Raw genomic sequence first — 26,565 nt, 5'->3', positions numbered from 1 at the left:
GATGTGCAGGCTACTGGAGTGGCCACGCTAAATTGGCCCTTAATTGGAAAAATAATAATTGGGTACTCCAAATTTATAAAAGAAAAGTAAAAACAATGTTCTTTTTAATTTTAATCTTCAACAGTACATTAAAATATAAATTAGATTATAAAATAATACAGTATTACAGGTATGGGTTCCTGATAACTCTAATTGCTTCCTGATAATAAAGTGACGATTCAGTGAAGTTTGCACATTCTCCCCGTGTCTGCGTGGGTCTCACCCCCACAACCCAAAAGATGTGCAGGGTAGGTGGATTGGCCGTACTAAATTGCCCCTTAATTGGAATAAATAAATAAATAGACGGTTCGTTAGTAGTGGAACATCAGGAATTCCAATTGGTAGAGAATTCCGGTTATTAGAGAATTCTGGTTGATGGAGTTCCAGACAACACACAGTTTAATGTGGTTGGCTCTCATTTCTCCATTCACTAACACTTGTCAGAGCTTGATAACATCGCCTCTATAATGTTACTCTCAGCACCGCAGCAGTGAAGGCAGGGACGACATTGGAGTGATATCAGGAAGCATTTCTTTACACAAAGGGTTGCAGAAATCTGGAACATTCGACCGCAGAAAGCTGTGGAGCGCAAACTAAAATTTCAAAACTGGGATTTATTGCTTTTCGTCAGATAGGAATACGGAGGGATATGGAATCTAGCAGGGGATATATTACCACCGGGCTGGTAATTCAGTGGCACAGGCTAATTCTCTGGGGACACGGTTCAAGTCCCACCGTAGTAGTGGGTGAAATTTGAATTTAATTAATAATCTGGAGTTCAGCTAGTGGACACCTGTCAGAGTGTTGCGTGCCGCGATTGACCTGGTGTATATCGTTCAGCTCCAAACTGGCTGTTGTAGGGAGATAAAGAGGAATGTTAGGGTAGACTCTTGAAGACATTGATTTGTGGCCTTTTACTGGAATTTGGACGATATGCTTTTAACCCAGGTTGTTTCCTGCTTAAACCTGGGTGTAATAACCCTCACGAGACCCACAAGGATGACTGGATTGATCACCTTATAAATAACCCTTAAACGCCGGCCCGGATTGGGACTGGCATGATCGGCAGTCCCGGTTGGGACATGTGCTGCGTTGTGGCCTTTTCTTCTGCTTATAAATAAATCTCCGTTTGAATCACCTCCTTGGATCTCCTGTGCTTTTATATTAAAAACAGAAAGCTTCTGATGTCCTCCTGATTGGAGTGCTTGCCTATTAAGTAGTCTATTATTGGTGACCAGTGCTTTGTGTTATTTGATTTGTGATGTCATGCAACATTCTCCTTGCCTGAGGGTTTATTCAGTGCAATTGCTGCTTCAGCAAACATGAACAAAAGCCAGAAAGCAAGTATTAGAAACATTGTAAACCAAACTAAGTCTTAGATTGTAAATGCCAGAATATCAGGAGTATAATACACACCTGGGCCAGTGTGAGGTCACAATCGCAAAAACAATCTTGAGGACATTGAGGACATATCTTTACCTCTCATGGTTTCAGGATGTCTCGAAATACAGCCAACAAATTAACTTTAGAAGTATCATCACTGGTATAATTTGGAAATTAATTTGCTGCATGGTAGCACAGTACCAGGGTCCCAGGTTTGATTCCCGGCTTGGGTCACTGTCTGTGCGGAGTCAGCACGTTCTCCCCGTGTCTGCGTGGGTTTCCACCGGGTGCTCCGGTTTCTTCCCACAAGACCCGAAAGACGTGTTGTTGGGTAATTTGGACATTCTGAATTTCCCCTCCGTGTACCCGAACAGGCGCCGGAATGTGGAGATCAGAGGTTTTTCACAGTAACGTCATTGAAGTGTTAATGTAAGCCTACTTGTGACAATGAAGATTATTATTATTATTATTATTATTAATGGTAGGTTTGTTAGAATTGTGCAAGGAAAACACGGCGAGTACTCTTTCATCAATCTTTATTGACGTGTGCACAAGGAGAACAACTCAGTGGAACTCACTGTATTGTTCTGTCTGAGTCCAGTGAAGCAGAAACACTTATAGCTTTTTAAACCAATAGGTTTACAGTTACAGTCTAATCCTTCATTTGCATGTCAACACACCAATAATATCACAGTTAAACTTCCATTTTAAACCAATGAAAGGACAGTAATTCTAGCCAATAGTAAACCGGGCAAATGGACCAACAGTAAAACAAGCATTTTCAATTGTTTGCTTGCATCCTTATCTCCCCACCTGCCCATGGATGTTACTGTAGTTTACAGAAAGGATAGTCTTGTTTTGGCTATCTCCATCATTCTGTCTCTGCAGATCCCTCTCGGTCATTCACTAAGGAACAGTTTATTATGGATTCCACAGGGTCTCACAAACAGTCATGAGATAAATTACCAATTCAGGTATTTTTTATTGATGTTGATTGAGGGATAAATGTTGGCCAGGACTCCCCTGCTCCCCAAAGTAGTCATTTTACACCTGCGAGCTTAGACAGAAATTGTTGGAAGGTTATTCAGCCATGGGTGATGTCAGAGCTGAACCCAATTTATTTTCATTCAACATCATTGGAGTGGCACGGTGGCACAGTGGTTAGCATTGCTGCCTCACAGCGCTAGGGACCCGGGTTCAATTCTGTCCTTGTGACTGTGTGGAGTTCGTGCTATCTCTCCATGTCTGCGTGGGTTTCCTCCGGGTGCTCCAGTTTCCTCCGACAGTCGAAAGAAATGCAGGTTAGGAGGATTGACCTTGCTAAATTGCCCCTTAGTGTCCAAAGATATGCCGGTTAGGTGGGGCTATGGGTTACAGGGTGGGCGAGTGGGCCTAGATAGGGTGCTTGTTCAGAGGGTCAGTGCAGACTCAATAGGTTGAGCAATTCTGGCAGAGGTCACTGGAGGTCACGGGCAGCACGGTAGCATTGTGGATAGCACAATTGGTCCACAGCTCCAGGGTCCTAGGTTCGATTCCGGCTTGGGTGACTGTCTGTGCGGAGTCTGCACATCCTCCCCGTGTGTGCGTGGGTTTCCTCCGGGTGCTCCGGTTTCCTCCCACAGTCCATAGATGTGCAGGTTAGGTGGATTGGCCATGATAAATTGCCCTGAGTATCCAAAATTTCCCTTAGTGTTGGGTGCGGTTACTGGGTTATGGGGATAGGGTGGAGGTGTTGACCTTGGGTAGGGTGCTCTTTCCAGGAGCCGGTGCAGACTCGATGGGTCAAATGGCCTCCTTCTGCACTATAAATTCTATGATTCTATGACTGTTTCTTTCTGTAGGTGAGGGATACAATGGCTAATTTATAATGCGCATACTGACACTCAGGAAAATTACTATCACCAGAGGAGTGGTACTAAGTAAATTGTCAGAACTGCAGGTTGACAAGTATCCGGATTGCAATGGACATCATCTTAGGATCTTAAAATAAGTGCCTGGTGGGATAGCTGAGGCATTTGTTTAAATTTTTCAAAACGCCCTAGATTTGGTGAAGGTCCCATTAGATTAGAAGACAGTAAATGTAACCCCAATATTCAAAAAGGGAGGGCGATAAAAAGCAAGCCAATTAGCTAAACATCTGTCACTGGGAAAATGGTAGAAGGTATTATTTAAAAAGTTATAGCAGCACACTTGGATAGGTTCAAGGCAATCAGGTAGAGCGAACATGGTTTCGTGAAAGTGAAATCATGTTTAACCAACTTGTTGGAGTTCTTTGAGGATAAAGGGAAACTGGTGGATGTACTCTACTTAGATTTCCAGTAGGCATTTGGTAAGGTGCCACATCAATGGTTATTGCAGAAAATAAAAGCTCATGGTATGGTGGTAACACATTGGTGTGGATAGATGATCGGCTGGTTAACAGGAAGCAGGGAGTAGGCTTAAATGGGTCTTTTTCAGGTTGACATGATGTAACGACTGGTGTAATATAAGGATCAGTGCTGGGGCCTCAACTGTTTACAATTTATATAAATGACTTGGGTGAAGGGATGGATGGGATGGTTGACAAATTTGCTAGTGACACAATGATAGGTAGGAAAGTAAGCTGTGAAGAGGACATAAGGAAGCTCCAAAAAAATTTAGATAGGTGAAGTGAGTGGGAAAAGATCTGGCAAATGGTGTATAATGTGGGAAAATATGAAATTACCCATTTTGGCTAGAAGAATATAAAAGAAACATATTATCCAAATGGTGAGAGATTGCAGAGCTCTGAGATACAGAGGGATCAGGGTGTCCCGGTGCATGAATCACAAAAGTATGTAGGTACAACAAGTCATTCGGAAAGCTTGTTATCATTTAGTGCGAGGGGAATTGAATACAAAAGTAGGGAGGTTAAGTTTCAGTTATAGATAGCACTTCTATAGTGCTATGTTCAGTATCGGTCACCTTATTTAAAGAAGGATGTAATTGTGTTGGAAGTGGTTCAGAGAAGGTTTACAAGACTAATACCTAGAATTGACAGGTTGTTCTTGTGAGGCAAGGACAGGCAGGCTAGGCTTGTATCTGCTGGAGTTTAGAGAAGTAAGAGGCAACTTGGTTGAAACACATAAGGTCCTGAGGGGTCTTGACAGGGTGGTTATGGAGAGGGTGTTTCCTCTAAGGGAGAATGTATAAGTAGCGGGTAACTGTTTAAAAATAAGGGGTCACCTAATTAAAATGGAAAAGGTGCAAAATGTTTTGTCTCAGAGAATCGTGAGTCTGTGGAACTCCCTTCATGAAATGGCAATTGAAGCAGAGTCTTTGAATATTTTTAAGGCAGAGGTGGATAGATATATGGTAAGAAAGGGGGTTGATAGGTTATCGGGGGCAGGTGAGATGCAGATCTGAGGTTACCAAACATCTCAAAGTTTGCAGATGATACCAAGTTGGGTGGGAGGGTGAACTGTGACGAGGATGTAGAGATCCTACAGCATGATCTGGACAGGTTGGGCGAGTGGGCAAATCAATGGCAGATGCAGTATCATTTGGGTAAGTCTGAGGTTATTCACTTTGGAAGCAAATCCAGGAAGGCAGATTACTACCTGAATGGTTGTAAATTGGGAGAGGGAAGTGTGCAGCGGGACCTGGGTGTCCTTGTGCAGCAGTTGTTGAAGGTAAGCATGCAGGTGCAGCAGGCGGTAAAGAAAGCTAATGGTATGTTGACCTTCCTTGCGAGACGTTTAAAGTGCAGGAGCAGGGATGTGTTGCTGTAATTATACAGGGCCTTGGTGAGGCCACACCTAGAATATTGTGTGCAGTTTTGATCTTCGTTTCTGAGGAAGGATGTTCTTGTTCTCGAGGGAGTGCAACGAAGATTTCCCAGACTGATTCCAGAGATAGAGGGACTGACGTATGAGGAGAGATTGACTAGGTTGGGATTGTTCTCGCTGGAGTTCAGAAGAATGAGGGGGGATCTCATAGAGACTTATAAAATTCAAACAGGACTAGACAGGGTAGATGCAAGGAAGATGTTCCCGATGGTGGGTGTGTCCAGAACCAGGGTCACGGTCTGAGGATTCAGGGTAAACCATTTCGGACAGAGATGAGGAGACATTTCTTCACCCAAGGAGTGGTGTGCCTGTGGCATTCATTACCACAGGAAGTAGTTGATGCTATAGCATTGAATATATTCAAGAGGCGGCTAGATAGCACTTGGGCGAGTGGGATCAAAGGCTACGGGGAGAAAGCAGGATTAGGCTTTTGAGTTGGATGATCAGCCATGATCGTGATAAAAGGTGGAGCACGCTTGAAGGGCCAAAAGGCCTCCACCTGCTCCTATATTCTATGTATCTATGTACTGTCAGACCAGCCATGATCTTATTAAATGGTGGAGCAGGCTCGAGGGGCTGAATGATGCACTCCTGCTCTTTGTTTGCATGTTTGTACCCCAACTGCAGAGGGACCTGGGTGTCCTAGTGCATGAGTCGCAAGATGTTGGTTTACAGGTGCAACAGGTGATTAAGATGGCGAATGGAGTTTTGTCCTTCATTGCTAGAGGGATGGAGTTTAAGACTAGGGAGGCTATGCTGCAATTGTATAAGGTGTTAGTGAGGCCACACCTGGAGTATTGTGTTCAGTTTTGGTCTCCTTACCTGAGAAAGGTCGTACTGGCACTGGAGGGTGTGCAGAGGAGATTCACGAGGTTAATCCCAGAGTTCAGGAGGATGGATTACGAGGAGAGGTTGAGTAGACTGGAACTGTACTCGTTGGAATTTAGAAGGATGCAGGGGATCTTATAGAAACATAAAATTATGAAGAGAATAGATAGGATAGATGCGGGCAGGTTGTTTCCACTGGCAGGTGAAAGCAGAACTAGGGGGCATAGCCACAAAATAAAGGGAAGTAGATTTAGCACTGAGTTTAGGAGGAACTTCTTCACCCAAAGGATTGTGAATCTATGGAATACCTTGCCAAATGAAGCAGTTGAGGCTCCTTCATTAAATGTTTTCAAGATAAAGATAGATAGTTTTTTTAAGAATAAAGGGTTTTAGTGTTCGGGCCGGAAAGTGGAGCTGATTCCACAAAAGAGTAGCCGTGATCTCATTGAATGGTGGAGCAGGCTCGAAGGGCCAGATGGCCTACTCCTGCTCCTAGTTCTTATGTTCATATGTTGTTATAACTGAGGTCAGCAAACTCAATGTAGGCAGGGATAAAAGTTAGCTCTGTTAGAGAAGACCAAAATCAACAGGTTCAGCAAGCTGTTTTCTCAAATATTTCAAATCATTGACACCCCCCCCCCCCCCCCCCCCCCCCCTCCCGCCCAAAATACAGTTGTACATTTAACTGGGTTCAGAGTGATAATGCAATGTTAAATCTTTAAAGCAAAATTTGCTTTTTACCTAGGGGTAAATTAATCATTCAAGTTTGACACATGTTCATTTTGTACTGGTGCTCTTGCAAATAATGTCTCAAGCCACAAGCTACAAATTTGTTAACCAATAGCATAAATAGTTGTGATTACAGCCATGAGCTCAAGCAAGGTCTCCAGGCTCCACTGGACCAGCTAGACTTCTGCCTAAGCAAAAAGCACAAGAGATGTGCACTAAACAACAGCCTCAGTTATCTTTAACATACCCAAGCTGACTGTATGCACAGTTATATCATAATTACTTTTTCAGATGTGTATTATTTATAACACACCTCATCTTGCTTGCAGTAAATTTACCTCAGTGTGTTTCAAATAAATCCTTGCCCCATTTCTCTTGTGCGAAAAGGAAGGTCAAATCCGGGGTGGACCCCTCTTCCCCCCACCCCCTCCTCCCTTCCCTAGTTTATTTTGCTTTCCTACCCATAGATAGGAAAGCACGGATTCTCAGACTTACATTCTGAACAGATTTCAGATAGTAGCAAGCTCATGGTTTGACAGATATGCCTAATTATGTATGATGTTTCATTAAGGGAATTCTTCTACAGCTAGAACACAATATTGCCTCCCTGTACTGCAGTATTGGGCCTGCAAGGTCTTGACCACAGGTCAACCATATGATCTCATATATATATATGAGGCGATGAGTTATTTTTGTGCATCCCAAATCTCCCAATTAAAAAACTTTTTATTGTAAGGCTGTTTGGTGTCTCATGAGGAAGTATGGATGGTTGTGTGGTTAAACATAAACTGCATATTGTTGCCACACATCTATATAAATATTTCCAAGGCCCTATCTAGCTTCTGTCTTCATGTCAACCTCTCCCAGGCTCTCTTGAACATCACAGTCTGCCATCATGTTTATTATTGTTCAATCATGGGATGTATGCGTTGCTGGCTGGGCCAGCATTTATTACTCACCCCAGCTGGGTCATTCAAAGGGAATTTAAGAATCAAACACATTGCTGTGGATCTGGAGTCACTTGCAGGCCACACCAAGTAAGGACGGCAGATTTCCTTCCCTGAAGGACATCCCATGGTCATCATTAGACTTTTAATTCCAGATTGATTTTTATTTGAATTGAAATTTCAGCATCTGCTGTGGTAGGATTCAAAACCAGGTCACCAGGGCATTAGCCGGGGTCTCTGGATTACTAGCCCAGTGACAATACCACTATGCCACGGCCTCCTCATGTGACTCTAGGCAGCATAATGTGGGTGGTACTGTTTCCCCAGTATCACCTTAAATGTTACCAACCCAAACATCCTCGAGTCATAGGGCGGTATTCTCTGTCGGCTGTTGCTGAAATCGGGAAACGCGATTGGGTGGAGAATCGGTTCCGACGCCAAAATCGCGAAGGGCTCCGATTTGACGCCAAATCATAATTCTCCATCACCTCAACAGCACCGTCAATGTGTTCTGGAACGTACGTACAGTAGACACCGTTTGCATATCATTAGCGGGCTTGACGCGGTATTCTATGGGGCCTCCGTGATTTCCTACCTCTGATGGGGCGAGTTCCCGACGGCACGTTCGCTTGTGCTTTTAAAATTGTGAAACTGGCATAGTGCCTGCTGAGGGGTCTTCTGCCAGGGCCGGGTTAGTAATGGTGGGTGGCCAGGAATTGGATTGTGGGATCGGACTGGACGGGCGCGGAATACCATTGCCGCAGCCAGAAAAGCAGCTATGCAGCTGCAAATTCCGCTGACAGCTCACTTTGAACTTAGTGCCACGGGTTGTATAGCCCCCCCCCCCCCCCCCCAGGCCAACCTCCTAGGTGCCCTCTGGCCCCAGCTGACCCATCAGCTGTATGGGCGCGCTACAGCACAACTAGTACCATCGTGTTGGCTGAGATGAATGTGTGTATGGATTGCAATGTATGAGGCTGCAACTTGTCAGCCTCTCAAGTGTTGATCACGGATACGGCAAATCCCGCACCGTTTATCATTAGAATCGATTGTGTTCCATGTGCCGCTGGTGCTAGTCACTGAATCGGTCCAGGGACATAGAACATAGAACATACAGTGCAGAAGGAGGCCATTTGGCCCATCGAGTCTGCACCGACCCACTTAAGTTCTCACTTCCAACCTATCCCTGTAACCCAAGAACCCCTCCTAACCTTTTTGGACACTAAGGGTAATTTAGCATGGCCAATCCATCTAACCTGCATGTCTTTGGGCTGTGGGAAGAAACCGGAGCACCCGGAGGAAGCCCATGCAGACACGGGGAGAACGTGGAGACTCTGCACAGACAATGACCCAGCAGGGAATCGAACCTGGGACCCTGGCGCTGTGAAGCCACAGTGCTAACCACTATGCTACCGTGTTGCCCTGTTATGCTACCGTGGTGGCCAGTTGTGCTGTTGCGAAAGTCCATGAATTCTGCGCTGGTGTCAACATAGTCTCAGAAACGGAGACTCCCTCCCATAGTGTTTTACAGCACAGAAAGTGGCCCTTCAGCCCATCATGTCTGTGCTGGCTATCAAGCACTATCTATTGTAATCCCATTTTCCAGTACTTGGTCTGTAGCCTTGTACCCCATGTGTTTCAAGTGCTCATCAAAATGGTTCTTAAATATTGTGAGGGTTCCCACTTCTACCACCCTTTCAGGCAACGAGTTCCAGAGTCCCACCACCCTCTGGGTGAAGTAGGTCAGCTCAGATCTCCTCTAAATCTATGCCCCTGGGTATTGACCTCTCTACTAAGGGGAAAAGTTATTTCCTCTCTGCCCTTTCTATGTCCTTCATAATTTTGTACAATTTGATCCTGGCTCCCTCCTCAACCTTCTGTTTTCCTCCCACTCATGTAAAAGCTTGTGAGAACAGCAAAGATTACTTTGGACAGATTGAACGTGCTGTGGGCAGTTTGCTGAACGCATTCAGATCTTGAAGAAGCTTCATTGTATTTCTTTAATGATCAGCCTGCTTGAAATCCATTACCATATTTCCCAGGATAGAAGCCACACGCGTTTCTACTGGAAAATAAAAGCAAAATACTGTGAATACTGGAGATCTGAATTAAAAAACAGAAAGTGCTGGAGAAACTCATCAATCCGACAGCATTTGGGAGTCAGAAACATTGGCTGGAACTTTCCAGCCCCCGCCCAACTTCAGGTACCCCATGGGGCTGGTGAGCTATTGAAGGGCCCGATCGAACGGCCTCGTAGCTTCACCCAGTCGAGTAGCACGAGGCCGTTAAATCTCATAAGAAGTCTCTCGTGAGATTTGCAATGCCTCATGAATGCCTCATGAGATATTATTAGATCTATGAGACATCGCGATTTGGATCTCACTTCGCTGGATGAGATCTAGATTAACATATTTCAGTGAACTATTAGGCTCATTTAAATATGTCGGCACTCGAATCTCTCGAGGTCCTGGAACTAACGCCTGTGCCTGGGAGGCCTCGCTTCGGCATTACTTAGCAATGGTCCACAAAAACGTCAACCAAGCGTTATGGCACCTGGGGGGGTTCTCTTGGGCCATGGGAGGGCAGTGGGTGGTCGGACTCTGGGCAAGGTAGTACCCTGGCACTCCTACTGGTACCTGGGAACCCTTGTTGTTGCCAGCCTGGCACCCTGGCAGTGCCACCCAGTCACCCTGGCAGTGCCACCATGGGAGACTGCCAGGGTGCCCAGGTGGCACTGCCAGGCTATCAGGAGCACTGCCAAGGTGCCCGGGAGGCACTGCCAGGCTTTCAGGAGCGCTGCCAGGGTGCCCGGGTGGCACAATCAGTCAGACAGGGGCACAGCCAGGGTGTCCGAGTGGCACAGCCAGGTACCCAGGTGCAAGATTGCCCATGCCAGGGTTTGGCCTGGGGGTGTCCTGCCCTAAAGAGGTGCAAATGATGGCGGCTTGAGGACCCCCTAAGAGGTATGTTGGGGCCCTGGGAGGGGTCCATAGACCACGATGGAATGGCTGAAGGGGTCAAGAATTTGGGGCGGTATTTTAAAATGCGTTCTGTCCTCTCCGCTCGGCAGGAAATGAGGTAAAGGAGGTCTCAAGAGGTCATTCCCGCTGAGGCCAGAAAAACAACCCAGTCCCGTTGGACAGTGGTTCGTTCTTGGCGCCGAGAATCATCCCGCCAAACTTACCCAAAGTGGCACTCTGTTTTTGAGCGCTAAGTCGTGGCACATATCTCTGTTCGCATTGGCAGGACCGGGAAAGCCCGCCGGTGTGAAGGGCTGAAAAATGCTGGCCAGAGTTTCCAAAGAAAAGTCAAATTGGGCTTGAAATGTTAATGGGGGAGATCTTCCGGCCTCACTGAGGGCGGACCCAAGCCACGGGTTTCCCGGCGGCGTGGGGCGGATTAAATGGGAAATCCCACTGACAGCGGTGGGACCAGACGAGCCCACTGCTGGCCAACGCTGGGCAGCCTCCAGCTGCCTAGAAACACGGCGCGGGGGAGGTCAGAGAATCTCGCCCATTAGCTCTGTGTCTCTCTCCACAGATGCAGCCAGACCTGCTAGATTTATCCAACATTCTCTGTTTTCATTACACATGTTATATCGTATTTTTATGTAACATTGCTATATTTAACATAATTTTATATTTATAACTTAATATTATAACATAATGCTATAATCAGCATAACACCTATGGGGTTGGATCTTGAGTCTCGTTGAGTATGTGGGCGAAGTGGGGAGTGGAATCCCCCATAAACAGTGATGTTTAAATGCACCCAAGCCAGGCAGGCAGCAAGGGCCTGTGTCAGCTTGTCTGGCATGCAGGTACCCACTGGGTGGCTGACTCCAGGCACAGGGGGCGGGATTCTCCAATCCCACGGCAGAGTGTCCACGCCGTCGTAAATGCTGTCGCGTTTTATGACGGTGTGAACGGGCCGCTGCCATGTCTAATTCTGGCCCCTTGCACGGCGCTGGGGCGGCTCCAGCTGCAGATCCCGGCGCGAACTGTGCGCCGCGGGATCCGCGTATGCGCAGTTGTGCCGGCACCAACGCCCACATGCGCAGTGACCTGCTTCAAAATGCCGGCCCCGACGCAACATGGCACAGGGCTAAGGGCCGGCGCGTAGGAAAGGAGGCCCCCAGCCACAGAGGCAGGCCCACTGATTGGTGGATCCCGATCGCGGGTCAGGCCACATCGGAGGCCCCACCGCAGGGACGGAACCCCCCTTCTCCCCTCCCCACAGGCCGCCATCCGACCCTTACACGCCGAGGTCCCTGCCAGCCCAGAGCAGATTAGAACGGCGCCTGTGGGACTCGGCTCTTTTCCTACGGCCGCTCATCCCATCCGGCCGGAGAATCGGCAGGCTGGCCGCGTAGAGCGGCCCGCGACCAGCACAGTGCCAACTGCAGAGAATTATGTGCCGGCGTCAGGGCAGCGTGGCCTGTTCGCGGGGATTCTCCAGCCCGGCGCAGGGCTGGGAGAATTCTGCCCATGATCTGTCCCATGTTGTGTAAGGAGACTGGAAAATCCCAGTCAATCTCCATTGCCTACCATTAACAAGGCTCTTAATGAGCCTAATTACCCTCTGGCCTCATGGCCCCCAAAATGGCTGACATCGGGAACGGAGTTAGGAAGCTAGCTCGCACTGGCCGTCCTCATAATTTCCTCTTCCTATTCGCCTCTGCCTCTGATTGCCGTAGGTCTCAACAATTCAGCCTTTCACACCTGCACCCGAATTGTAATCCTCCCATGCCCACTTGAACAAGACAAGTAGTTAAAATAGTAGGTGGGGGTACAAACTGTCCCGTTTGCAAGCCTTGCTATTTGAACTGTCATGGTTCTGGTAACAAGGAGGTCACTAACCATGGGCAGATGGGGGCCTAATTAGAATGGGAGACTTGCATCCTGGTTGGCGCTGAATCATGCACTGATCTCATCAACAAAACACACTGGCAATTGTCGAAGCATGGCTTTTTTTCCTCAAGGTACATGTGACCAGGAAAAACAGGACTGCTTAACAAGGGAAGCCTTAGCTCTCTTCTCCACTGGACATTCCACCTTCCACCCATCCACCTCCGCCCCTCAAACTTTCTAGCCTCAATCAGTCTGTAGCATCGCCATCCGCTCACTTGATTTTCTGTGGGATGTTCCTGTCGGCACCCTGTCCCATTTATTGTTCCCCTCTGAAGACTCCAATGCGGTTACCTCTGGCTTCAGAGGAACACAGTGTAGGGAAATGTAAATGAACCCTGGGCGTCCAAATAAGGTTCAGGCCTCACACAGGCCATGGGGCCCTTTGGGGGATGGTGCTGGACACCTGCCCAGAACACACCCAGTGTTAAAATCAGACTCCAGTATTTACACAATATAACAACTGAAAGCACAAAAAGAAAGCTTTTTTCTGATAAAAGGCAGTAAAGGGATAGAAGAATGTGATTGAGATTGACGCAGTGTGATGAACGGTATTAATAACTGCTGTAAACGGTACCTGACCTTTAATACCTTGCCCCTTTAAGATGCTTGGAACCCTGGGGGACTCCGCCTCTGGCTACGCCCCCAGGAAACGGTATATAGGATAAGTCTCCATGTGGTGAGCACACTTCTCTCGAATGCAGTCCTGTTCTCTGTAGATTAAAGCCTTTTGATTACCGACATCGCTCTCGCGTCGTAATTGAGGGTGCCTCACACAGTCATGAGCAATAAATTGTTTGTTGTTTAAACACTTTGGGGTTGAGTGGTTAAGAGTTCAATGAAGTTAACTGTGTGTAATTAGGCATGCCTGTTTGAAAGCCTGGGTTAGGTTGCAATTTTCATCCTGATTGCTGATTACCATAACTTGGACTTGCCCAAAGGGGCTAAAACAGACACCTGCAAAGTTAGCACTTAAGAGTTGATTAGGCAGTTTTTGTGGGGTGCACTGGCTGGTGTATAGTGGCACATCACAGATGCTTCAGGGACTGCGTGAGAAGGTGAACAGGCTCCCTGATGCGGCACTGCAGGTCCTGGTGGAGGACAGATATCCTGTACCTACAGGAAAGAAGGAGTCTGTCTCACCTTCCTCTACCTACCGTTTGTCCCTCTTCCTCCAGCACCTGCCTGGCCTGACAACTTCCTCCTGTTCCCTCTGCAGGCCACGGGCGTGCCCCTTATGAATAGCCATGACCAAGCACTTACTCTCCCCCGGCGGTTCCTGCACAATAAGGCTCATCAATTAACATTTTTAAGTAAAATCCTCAGGGAATTTCCGGAACAAATACTGATGGAGTATCGGTGGAGTCTTGAAAGAACGTGCCAGAAAGTCTTCTGAAGTGTTTCAAGAGTGATCTGCATGTGATACCTTTAAGTCGCACTCAAAAGGTCTCATCGACAACGAGTTTAATCCAAGTCAGCAAAACACTGTTGGCAGTGGGGGCTTGACCAAGCTCTAGTCACCAAAATACATGCAGCCTCCTTAAGTGTTAGCCGAAAGTTAAAAAAAAAAATTTTATTCAAGTTTTTTAATAACAATAACAATAACAAATTTTCTCCCCGCAATTTAAGACAAACAAGGTGTGTTTCCACACCAAAACAGAACAAGAAAAGAACTCGCCCCCCCCAAAATAAATAATAACAAATAGCAATGCAAGAAAGAAGAAAATAACATAACAAACCCACCGCCGCAAAAACACCCCCCCCAACCATCACCAAACCCACCCCCCCTGCCCCCCCCCCCCCTGCTCCCCCCCCCCCCCCCCCCCCCCCCCCCCGGTTGCTGCAGAGACCGACCACTCTCTACCCCTTCACCAGGAAATCGAGAAAGGGCTGCCACTGCCGAAAGAACCCCTGTACCGACCCCCTCAGGGCAAATTTCATCCTCTCCAACTTGATGAACCCAGACATGTCGTTGACCCAGGTCTCCGAACTCGGGGGCCGCATATCCCTCCACTGTAACAGAATCCCCAGCCCGGCCTGACCCTTCCAAAGCCCCTCCAGAGCCGGACATGCACAAAACATATGGGTGTGGTTTGCCGGGCCACCCGAACACCTCCCACACCTGTCTTCCCCTCCGAAAAACCGGCTCATCCTTGCCCCTGTCATGTGAGCCCTATGCAGCACCTTCAGCTGAATTGGGCTGAGCCGTGCGCAAGAGGAGGAGGAATTCACCCTCTCCAGGGCGTCCAACCATGTCCCATCCTCAATCTCTTCCCCCCATTTCGCTTTGAGCTCATCTACTGAGGCCTCCTCCTGCATCAGCTGGTAGATAGCCGAGATCTTCCCTTCCCCGACCCACGTCCCCGAAAGCACCCTGTCCTGCACCCCCCTTGGCGGCAGCCGCGGAAACTCCTCCACCTGCCTCTTAACAAAGTCCCTGACCTGCATATGCCTAAAAGCGTTCCCAGGGGGAGGTTCCACTTCCCCATCAGCTCCTCCAGAGTCGCGAACTTCCCATCCAAGAAGAGGTCCCCAAACTGTCTGATGCCTGCCCTGTGCCAGCTCCCAAATCCCCCACCCGTTCTCCCTGGCGCAAAACGGTGATTGCCCCGTATCGGGGCCCAAACTGAGGCCATCACCAAGGCCTCCAGACTCGTACCCGCACAGGATGCCACCTCCAGCCTCTTCCATGCGTCACCCTCCCCTTCCGTCACCCACCTGTGAATCATCGCCACGTTCGCCGCCCAATAATATCCACACAGGTTGGCCAGCGCCAGGCCCCCTACCTCCCTTCTTCGCTCCAAAAATACCCTCCTTACTCTCGGGGCCTTCCGCGCCCACACAAACCCCAGAATCGACTTATTCACCCTTCTAAAAAAAGCCTTTGGGATCAACATGGGGAGGCACTGGAAAAGAAACAAAAACCTCGGGAGCACCGTCATTTTAACCGACTGGACCCTGCCCACCAACGAGAGCGGCAGCGCATCCCACTTCCTGAACTCCTCCTCCATCTGCCCCACCAGCCTCGAAAAGTTAAGCCTATGCATAGCCCCCCAGGTCCTAGCCACATGGACCCCAAGATACCTAAAGCTCCCCGCAGCCCTCCTCAACGGGAGTTCCCCTATCTCCCTCTCCTGACCCCCAGGGTGCAGGACAAACAGCTCGCTTTTCCCCACATTTAACGTATATCCCGAAAAGTCCTCAAACTCCTCAAGTATCCTCAGCACCGCTGGCATCCCCTCAGCCGGGTCCGCGACATACAGCAGCAGATCATCTGCATACAGCGACAACCGGTGCGCCTCTTTCCCCCCCCCCCCCCCCCCCCCCCCGCACAATCCCTCTCCAACCCTTCGAGTCCCTCAGCGCCATGGCCAGGGGCTCAATTGCTAACGCGAAGAGCAGGGGAGACAAGGAGTCAACCCTGCCTCATCCCTCTGGAAAGCCGAAAGTCCTCTGACCTCCTCCCATTGGTCACCACACTCGCCACCGGGGAGCTGTACAGCAACCTCACTCAGCTAATGAACCCCTCACCAAACCCAAACCTCCGCAACACCTCCCACAGGTAACTCCACTCCACCCTATCAAAAGCTTTCTCCGCATCCATGGACGCCACTATTTCTGACTCCCCAACCACCGGCGCCATCATCACAACATTCAGGAGCCTCCGCACGTTGGCATTCAATTGTCTCCCCTTTACAAACCCCGTTTGATCCTCATGAATCACCGTCGGGACCACATCCTCCACCCTCCTGGACAGCACCTTTGCCAACAATTTAACATCTACGTTAAGGAGCGAGATCGGCCTATAAGACCCACACTGATGGGGGTCCTTGTCCCGCTCCAGGAGCAAAGAGATAATTGCCCTGGACATCGTCGGGGGCAAAGTCCCCCCCCCCCCCCCCCCCCCCCCCCCCCCGGCCTCATTCAGGGTCCTAACCAGCAGCGGGCCCAGCAAATCTGAAAATTTCTTATAAAATTCCACCGGGAACCAGTCAGGCCCCGGCGCTTTCCCTGTCTGCATGCTTCCCAGTGCCTCCACCAACTCCTCCAGCTCAATTGGGGCCCCCAAACCCTCCACCCGCTCGTCCCCTACTCTTGGGAACTCCAGCTTATCCAAAAAGCGGTCCATCCCGCCTGCTTCCCCGGGGGGTACCGCCCGATATAGCCCCTCATAGAAGGATCTGAACACCCCATTGATGTCCTTCCCACCCCGCACTAAGTTCCCACCCGCATCCGTGGCTCCCCCAATTTCTCTAGCTGCCTCCCGCTTCCGGAGCTGGTGAGCCAACATCCGGCTTGCCTTCTCCCCGTACTCATACACCGTCCCCTGTGTCCTCCTCCACTGCACCTCCGCCTTACGGGTGGTTAAAATGTCAAACTCCGCTTGGAGACGGCGCCGCTCCCTCAGAAGCCCCTCCTCCGGGGTATCTGCATATCGCCTATCCACCCTGACCATCTCCTCCACCAGTCTCTCCCTCTCAACCCTCTCCCCCCTCTCCCTGTGCGCCTGAATAGAGATCAGCTCCCCTCTAACTACTCCTTTAGCGCTTCCCAAACCATCCCAACCTGCACCTCCCCGTTGTCATTGGTTTCCAGATACCCCTCGATACCCCTACGGATCCGACCGCACACTTCCTCCTCTGCCAAAAGCCCCACATCTAACCTCCACAGCGGGCGCTGATCCTTCCCCTCCCCCAGCTCCAGGTCCACCAAATGTGGAGCATGATCAGAAATGGCTATCGCCGAATACTCCGCCCCCACCACTCTCGGGATCAGCGCCCTGCTAAGCATGTAAAAGTCAATCCGGGAGTACGCCTTATGAACAGGGGAGAAAAAGGAGAACTCCCTACCCCCCCGGCTTCAAAAACCTCCAAGGGTCCACCCCTCCCATCTGATCCATGAACCCCCTCAGCACCGAGGCCGCTGCCGGCCTCCTGCCCGTCCTAGACTTTGAGCGATCCAGAGCCGGATCCAGCACCGTGTTAAAGTCCCCACCCAGAATCAATCCCCCTGTCTCCAGGTCCGGGATCAGGCCCAGCATTCGCCGCATGAAGCCCGCATCATCCCAGTTGGGGGCATAAACATTAACCAAGACCACCCGCTCCCCCTGAAGTCTCACCATCACATATCGACCTGCCCTATCCGCCACCACTTTGGACGCGACGAACGACAGGCTCTTACCCACCAAAATTGCCACCCCATGGTTCTTTGCATCAAGCCCCGAGTGAAACACCTGTCCCACCCAACTCTTTCTTAGCCTCACCTGATCCGTAACCCTGAGGTGCGTCTCCTGGAGCATAGTCACATCCGTTCCCAGCCCCCTCAAGTGAGCCAAGACCCGGGATCTCTTCACCGGACCATTCAGCCCCCTCACGTTCCATGTGACCAACCGAACCCGAGGGGCCATCCCCCTCCCCCTACGTCGATCAGCCATAGCCCTTCCTCAACCCACCACGTGCCCGGGGAACCCCCCAAGCCCGCTCCCCACGGTGGCAAACCCCCTCCCAACCCCCCCTTCACCATCCATTCCCTCACAGTCCCTGCAGCAACAACCCGGCACCCCCTTTCTCCTCCTCCCCGCCAAACCCCCCCCCACCCCCCCCCCCCCCCCCCCCCCCCAAGCTAGGGCCCCCCCCTAGCTGCGTTACCCCCAACATTATACTTCCGTGGGCCAGGTGACTTCTGCTGACCCCGGCTACTCCCGCCATAACCACGACCCCCCCACCCGGATGCAACACAGCCGCCAATCCCTCCCTCCCAGCGCCAGCCCCGCCCCCAATTCCTCCGGCGCGGGAAAAAAGCCCGCGCTTCCAACCCGAGCCCCGCCCCTCGACCCAACACGCGGGAAAAAGACGGACACATGACCCATCGGGACCCCAAACTACTCCCCAACCCACCAGTGGAAAAAACAAAAAAAAACACCAAAATAAATAACCAACAGCCCCAAGGAAACCCCGAAAGAACCCAAATAACCATAACTCAAATCGCAAAAACGGCGAAAACAAACAGGAAACAACCATCAGCAAACACAGCCACTATGGGCGAAAGGATACCCAAGAGGACAAAGCCTCCAAGCAAAGTACATTTCCCCCCAGCCCCCCAGTCCTCAGTCCGAATCCAAGTTCTCAGCCTGGACAAAAGCCCAGGCCTCCTCCGGGGAGTCAAAGTAGAGCTGGCGGTCCTTGTACGTGACCCAGAGGCGAGCCGGCTGTAGAAGGCCAAACTTCACCCCCTTCCTGTGGAGCACTCCCTTCGCTCGATTGAAGCCAGCCCTTCTCCTCGCCACCTCCGCGCTCCAGTCCTGAAAAATTCGAACGTCCGTATTCTCCCACCTGCTGCTCCTCTCCTTCTTCGCCCACCTCAAAACGCACTCCCGGTCAACCAAGCGGTGAAAACGGACCAGCACCACCCTGGGCGGTTCGTTCGGCCTGGGCTTCTGCTGCAGCACTCGATGGGCGCCTTCCAGCTCCAGGGGACCACAAAACGACCCTGCACCCATCAGCGAGTTTAACATTAGAACCACATAGGCCGCCAAATCCGAACCTTCCAGCCCCTCCGAGAGGCCCAAAATCCGTAGATTCTTCCGGCGGGAGCGGTTCTCCATCTCCTCCATCCTCACCTGCCATTTTTTGTGCAGTGCCTCGTGCGACTCCAATTTCACTGCCAGGCCCAAAAGCTCATCCTCATTCTCCGAGGCCTTGTGCCGCAGCTCCCGAATCTCCCCGGCCTGAGCCGTCTGCGTCGCCACCAGTTTGTCCAGTGAAGCCTTAAACGGCTCCAGAATCTCGGCTTTGAGCTCCATGAAGGAGCGCTGAAGCAGCTCCTGCTGCTCCCTCGCCCACAGCTGCCACGCTGCTTCCCCGCCCGCCACCATCTTGCCTTTTCTGCCTCTCGTCGTTCTCTGAGGTAAAACCGATTTTTGGACCGCTCCGCTGCGAGTCCAGTCCATCCACCGGCTGCTGGGCACACTGGCTGTGTTTCCCCCCGGGGGAAAAGTTGAAATAGCGCCGTTGCGGGCTCTTCAAAGAGCCCGGAAATCCAAAAAAATCGGGAGCTGCTGAACGTGCGGCTTAGCTCCGCATTGCCGCCACCGGAAGTCGTTAGCCGAAAATTTAATTGACAATCATCCCCTTAGCGATCCTCCAGGCAAGTCCTCCAGGGGCCACATGATGGTGGCAAGGATGAGCATCTTCTTTGCGGGGGTAGAAGATGGGTGTGGGTGGTGCGCGTTGGGGGTGGGGGGGGGGGGGTGGGGGTGGGGGCTGATGCACCATCAATTACCACAAGACGAGAATGGTGGAACAATCAAGATGTTGTGCCTCCTGTAGCTGGAACCAGAATGGCTGCAGCGTCGGAGAGAGAGCCTGCTACATTGTCCTTTGCCTCCCTGATAGCCCGGAGTCGGATTTTGTTGTGTTCGCGGGGTTCAGAGCAACCAAAGGCAGAGGTGTGGGTGAGCGATTTGGCAATATTCCTGATGTTCGCTCTGTGGGGTTCGGCAGAAAGGTTCACCCAGAGTTGGAAACCGTTTATTGTTTTCTTCAAGGAGGATTGAAGGGTCAGCAAGGGGGAAGTGGGGTTTTCGGGACTGGGGGGGGGGGGGGGGGGGGGGGGTAATGGGGTTAAAATGGGGAAGGTGGAGTGTTGTAGGAGTTGGTGTCAGGGGTTGTGGCTTTTTATTGAGTTGATGTGTTGTTCTTCTCATATTTTACATATTTTTGTTGAAAAACCTTGAATAAAAGTATATGTATATTTAAAATGATTTATTCTAGGCATTTGGGCATCGCTAACAAGGCCAGTATTTTACATTGCTCATCCCTAGTGGCCCTTAAAAGGAAGTAAGATTTTCATCCATAAAATGGTGGTGATGGACCTTATTCCTGAAACACTGCAGTCCATGTGATGACGATTTCCCACAGTCCCGTTGAATAGGGGATCCCTGGATTCAGCCCAGCAGTGATAATGAAGGACTGACAATGTTTGACCAGGACAGGATGGCGAATGACTTGCAGAGGAACTTGCAGGTGATGACGTTCCCACGTGCCTGCTGCCCTTGTCCTTCAAAGTGGTGGAGGCTGTAAGTTTACAACCTCACCAGCATTAAATCTATCCTCATCTGCAAAGGCGAGATCACTTGCTAAATCTGTGTGGTTGAAAGCTGCATCAAATTGCGGAAGGTCTGTCCCTTGCCCTTCAATACTTCTGTGTCATTTTTCCAAGACTTCCACGTGACCGATTGTGGATAAGGGTTAAATCTGTGCCACTTTGACTTCACCCTTTTGTAAAGTCACCTAATAATATGTATTTATGGTGAATAAAAACCCCTTTTTTATGTTCTGCTAATCCAAAGCAGTTTCATTATTTCAGATGTCATATAAAATGGAACACATCATTCTGTTCTAATAGGCAATCACAATTTCCTTTTGGTCTTGTGCCAGTACTCAGGACAAAACCATTTAACTTGGTTCAATCTTTTTACTCTTAACAATTGACCGATTCTCCACTAATTAGGAAATGGCTTTGGTGCCCAACAGGCTATTAATACAGACATGTTATTTGTCAACGGTTATGGCTTTGAGTCGTTGCTGGATTGTATTTCCCAGTGGGGTTGTAAGTTTCTGAATTTATGCTACGTGCTGGAATCGGCTAGTGTTTTCCTATTAATAGAGCTTTTCTGCTGACAGTTCATGTGAAATTGTTTAACTGTCTCTAAGGAACAAGAAGAAATACTTTGCAGCTGACAGTTCTTTAGTGACATCATCTACCTTTGTATTTAACCATCAGTGAAGTGTTACAGCTGTTGACAAAATTTGTTGTATCTTTTACAGGACTTGCTCCAATCTCTACATTCATCTAGATTTCAGCCTTAGCAAAGGCTTCTATCGCTCGCAGATCAAACGTTGAAAGATGGAATAAAGCGCAGAAATCAGAAAGGTGCTTTTAGTGAATTCAGTGGATTTTAATTTACTTAAACCGAAATAGGGAAGGAGCTATCTGTACAGATGTTATTTCTTTGCACCGCTACCCTGTTTTTGACGATAAACACTTCTATTTTCCACTGTCTGCTGTTCCCCCAGTCTAACCAGGACATGGTGACTGAGGGTAGATCGTAGGGGATCTGCAGCGTTTCACCAATGCGACAGGCAGACAGCTACAGGGGAACTTCCTTTTATTGCCTCATGTCAGGAACACCTCGGGCGGGATCCTGTGGTCTTGAGGCTAAGTGTTGTCGCCGTCGTAAACACTGTCGCGTTTTACGACGGCATCAACAGGCCCCCAGGATCAACGATCCTACGCCTCACATGGGGCAAGCACGGCACTGGAGCGACTCACGCAGCTCCAGCTACCGATACCGGCATCAAGTGGGTGCCGCAGGTCTGCGCATGCGTGGTACGGCCGGCGCGAACTTGTGCATGCGCTCTGTGATCGGCACGAACTCGCACATGCGCGCTGGTTTCCTTCTCTGCGCCGGCACCGACGCCACATGGCGGAGAGCTACAGGGCCCGGCGCGGAGGAACATAGGCCCCAATCGCGGGCCAGGCCACGGTTGAATTCCCCTCCCCCCCCCCCCCCCCCGCTGGGGTCGGATCCCCCCCCCCCCCTCAAACCAGGCCGCCCCCCCGCAGGATGAACGGCGAGCTCCTGCCGAGTAGGACTGAGTAGGACCGCATGTGAACGCCGCCGGTGGGACTCAGCCTACCTCGGCGGCCACTTGGCCCAACACGCGCAGCCTGGCCTGGGGTCAGAGAATCCCACCCCTCATTATGGAGGACCCTTCAATAACAGAGACCTCCACCAGTGGCCCTACTCTCAGAGAGAGAGAGACTCCCCCCCCAGAGACTCCCCCATTACACAGAAACCCACCAGAAATCCCCCCCCCCCCATGATAGAGACCCTCACGACAGACCCCCAATTACAAGGATCCTCACCAGAGACATCCCCCTGACTGGAAACTCCTCCCATAAGAGTGACCCCTGCCTGGAAACCCCTTATTAGAGAGACTGCTCAGGGCAGCACAGCGCAGTGGGTAGCACTGCTGCGTCACAGTGCCGTGCGCCTGGATTCGACCCTGGTCCCGGTCACTGACCTGTGGAGTTTGCACATTTTCCCTGTGTCTGCGTGGGTATCACTCCCACAACCCAAAGATGTGCAGGTTTGGCCATGCTAAATTGCTCCTTAATTGGAAAAAAAGAGAGACCTCTGCCTAGAAGCCACTTAGAAGAGAAGCCCTGCTTGGAAGATAGACAGCAGTCCAAACAGAGACAGTTGGGAAATCTGGGTGCTCCAGTTTCCTCCTGCGGTTCGGGGACGTGCAGGTTGGGTGGATTGGCCATGATAAATTGCTCTTAATGACCAAAAAGGTAATGAGAGGTTGTTGGGTTACGGGGGTAGGGTGGAAGTGAGGGCTTAAGTGGGTCGGTGCAGACACGATGGGCCGAATGGCCTCCTTCTGCACTGTATGTTCTATGTTCTAAAAATCACCGCTTTAAAACTCACCTGTGCAATACACCTGCTGGCTCAGACAAAGGATGCAGCACCTGTCAATTGCTGGAAAGAGAAAATGGGTTCAAATTCCCTCAAATCTTTGATCCGCAAGCCATTCATACATATCCTTTAACTAGGCTGTGATTGACAGCATCCATATACACCCAACTGTCTGCATTGTTTAATTAATCTCCTTTCAGCTGGAGCGGTTTTCAAGAAGTCAGCAATGAAACTAACCTTAAACATCTAGCTATCATCGACAGCTCGTACCATATCAAAGCCAGGTAAGTGCTTTAAGTGCTCTTACTTCCTCGTTTTTCTACAGAAAGCACTTAACTGTCTTTGATGTGGTCCAGCAGATGTCAATCACAGCTAGATGTTTATAAACATGTATAACATTTAGGAATGGGATGAAGAGATGAAAAAAACTTTCTTCACCTACAGAGTAGTGAGCCTGTGGAATTTGCTGCCACAGACAGCAGTTGCAGACAAAACATTATGGGCGGGCTGCGCCAGCCCCATTTTCCGGCGCGGCATACACCCACCGGCAGCCAGATTCTCTGTTCCCGCAGCCGGAAAATGGGGTTTCCCATTGTGGCCACCACATGCCATTGGGAAATCCGCGGGCATGAGTGCGCTGCCAGCGTAGAGGAGGATCCCACCGACAGAGAATCCTGCAGTATCTGTTTTCAAGTCTTAGTTAGATAAAACTCTTAGATCTAAAGAGATCAAAGGATATTGGGGGGGGGGGGGGCGGGCGGTAACAGGAACAGATTACTGAGCTGGATGATCAACCATGATCATAATTAATGGTGGAGCAGGCTTGAAGGGCCGAATCCGAATCAGGCCTGCTCCTGCACTTATTTTCTATATTTATAGCTATGTTTATGCCCTGTCAAATCACATGGCAACAAGTTCATATCCAAGATTGAAACCATGGAAGCATTTGCAAAGATGGGGAGTCTGCAAAATTATTTTTTTGGATGGAAGCACTAAGATGGGTCAAATGGCTGTCCTTACCTTGTGAACAGCACATTATTTTAAACATGCCATCAGGGAATTAAATTTTAAAAATGGGCGCGATTCTCCACTCTCCACGCCGGGGTGAGAGAATCGCAGGAGGGCCCCCCAACATTTTTTACGCCCCCCTGGCACCCCCGCGATTCTCCCCCCCCCCCCCACCGCTCGGAAAAACCGCCGCCCGCCGTCTTTCACGGCGAACGGCGATTCTCCGAGCCCGATGGGCCGAGCGGCCGGCCCTTCATGCCTGTTTCACGACGTCGGCAACCACACCTGGTCGCTGCATTCGTGAAATGGGCGGCAGATGCCCGTTTGGGGCATCTAGGGGCCCGATTGGCACGGGAGCACCACGACTGTGCTCGGAAGGGGGCAGGCCCACGATCGGTACCCACCGATCATCGGGCCAGCGTCCAAAACGGACGCACTCTTTCCCCTCCGCCGCCCGGCAAGATCAAGCCTCCACGTCTTGCCAGGCGGCTGAGGAGAAAGACGACAAGGTCGCTGCCGAGAAAGACGGAGGCCCGCTCCTAGCCCCCCGGGTGGGGGTGAATCAGGTGCGGGGAGCGGGCTCCGAGGCCGTCGTGAACCTCGGCTGAGTTCACGACGGCCTTCACGAATTCGGCCCCCTGTGGAGAATTCCGCCCAATGTTTTTATTTTTTAAAATAAATTTAGAGTACCCAATAATTTTTTTCCAATTAAGGGGCAATTTAGTGTGGCCAATTCACCTAGACTGCACATCTTTGGGTTGTGGGGGTGAAACCCATGCAGACACAGGGAAAATGTGCAAACTCCATCCGGCAGTGACCCAGGGCTGGGATCGAACCCGGTTCCTCGACACCGTAGGCAGCAGTGCTAACCACTTTGCCACTTTGCCACCCATGCCATCAGGGAATGTCACGTTAATGACACAATTAATAATGATCAAACACCAGCCCAAGTAAAATCATAAACTGTGTATCTCAGAATCTTGCCAGTCTATCTTCCCCTGGCTAGACTGTTTTCCATTTGTACCAGGAGCTAGTTTCAAGCAGCAGCTCTGCTGCCAAAAAACACTGTCCTGCCACTGTGCATAATCCTTACACAGGCAGCCAGGCGTGACTAAACAAATGCGATGCATAAGGTTACCAGGGAGTCAAATGCATCACCAGTAAATGTTCACCACAATTATTCAGACTGGGGATTATCTTGTAAACATGATTAAAAATTTAGCTGATTGTGAAATAATTTCAGATTTAATATTTACCGTGGGCTGCTTTTTTTCATGAAAATATGGGATTTGTAAAAAAATTGAGAAATACAATTTCATTTCGAGAATGTTGTCTCCTGAGGCATGTCTTACAATGTGCTGGAACATTCTTCAATCTCTGCCTGAACCAATGGCCTTTTGTACAAGAGGATAATGGACTGCACTTGAGAATTCTTGCTGTATCCATTAGCAACCAGAACTGCAAAGAAAGGATTTCTGACTTGAGGCACCGATGTCTCTTCCTCTTATACTGCTTGTATTTAAATCCTGCCCAGAATCAGACTGTGCATACAGGAAGCCTTTGTGCCGTTGTCTTATTTTTGTTGCTGCCTACTTTTCACCCTTTCTGTCCTGCCTTGCTGGATCATGGTAGGATATGAAGAAAGACTTTATATAGGGCTGTCCATGGCATCAGGATGCCCCATAGCATTTTGCAGCCAATTAAGTACCTTTGAAGTTAAGTCATTGTGATAATGAGGAAATGTGGCAGCTCATTTGACCCTGGCAAAGTAGTTCAAACAGCAATGAAATAGCCCCAACTAATGTTTCTTTGTGACGTTGATCATGGATAACTATTGGTCAGCACAGCGGGAACAACTCCCCTACTCTTTTTCAAAATATTGCTTTTGAGGCCTCAGTTTGACTTTAAAAAAAATAAATTTCGAGTATCCAATTCGTTTTTTCCAATTAAGGGGCAATTTAGCGTGGCCGATCCACCTAACCTGCACATCTTTTGGGCTGTGGGGGTGAGTCCCTCGCAGACACGGGGAGAATGTGCAAACTGCACACGGATAGTGACCCAGGGCCTGGATCGAACCTGGGGCCTTGGTGCTGTGAGGCAGCAGTGCTAACCACTGCACCACCGTGCTGCCCACCAGTTTGACTTTTTATCCAAAAGACAGAACTCCTTCTGTACTGCATCGAAGTGCCAACCTGGAGTATATACTCAAATCTCTAGCATAGAACTTCAGAGGCACAACCTTTAGGATTAGGCTGGAATTCTCCTTCCGACATGCCGACAGGATTCTCGCAGCAAATGGAGTTTTGGCTGAGAGCCACATTTTCCGTTCCCGCTGGTGGCGGCAGCGGGGCGAACCCGGATCGGAGAATCCAGGCCTGAGAGGTGAGCGGGCCCTGCCTCAATAGATGCTTATATACTTCACCTCCGACACT

At 50.0% G+C, this 26,565-nt stretch overlaps 1 long non-coding RNA gene across 1 annotated transcript; it reads left to right on the top strand.

The window, feature by feature from the left end:
- Positions 1-2,312: 2,312 nt before the first annotated feature.
- LOC119974663 lies at positions 2,313-21,572 on the top strand. Its single transcript, XR_005462550.1, has 2 exons — positions 2,313-2,396; positions 21,468-21,572. It is a non-coding gene; the product is annotated as an uncharacterized LOC119974663 (long non-coding RNA).
- Positions 21,573-26,565: the final 4,993 nt, after the last annotated feature.

The sequence above is a fragment of the Scyliorhinus canicula genome, chromosome 12 (assembly GCF_902713615.1).
Source record: "Scyliorhinus canicula chromosome 12, sScyCan1.1, whole genome shotgun sequence".
NCBI lineage: Eukaryota > Metazoa > Chordata > Chondrichthyes > Carcharhiniformes > Scyliorhinidae > Scyliorhinus > Scyliorhinus canicula.
This window is presented reverse-complemented; position numbering and strand designations above follow the sequence as displayed.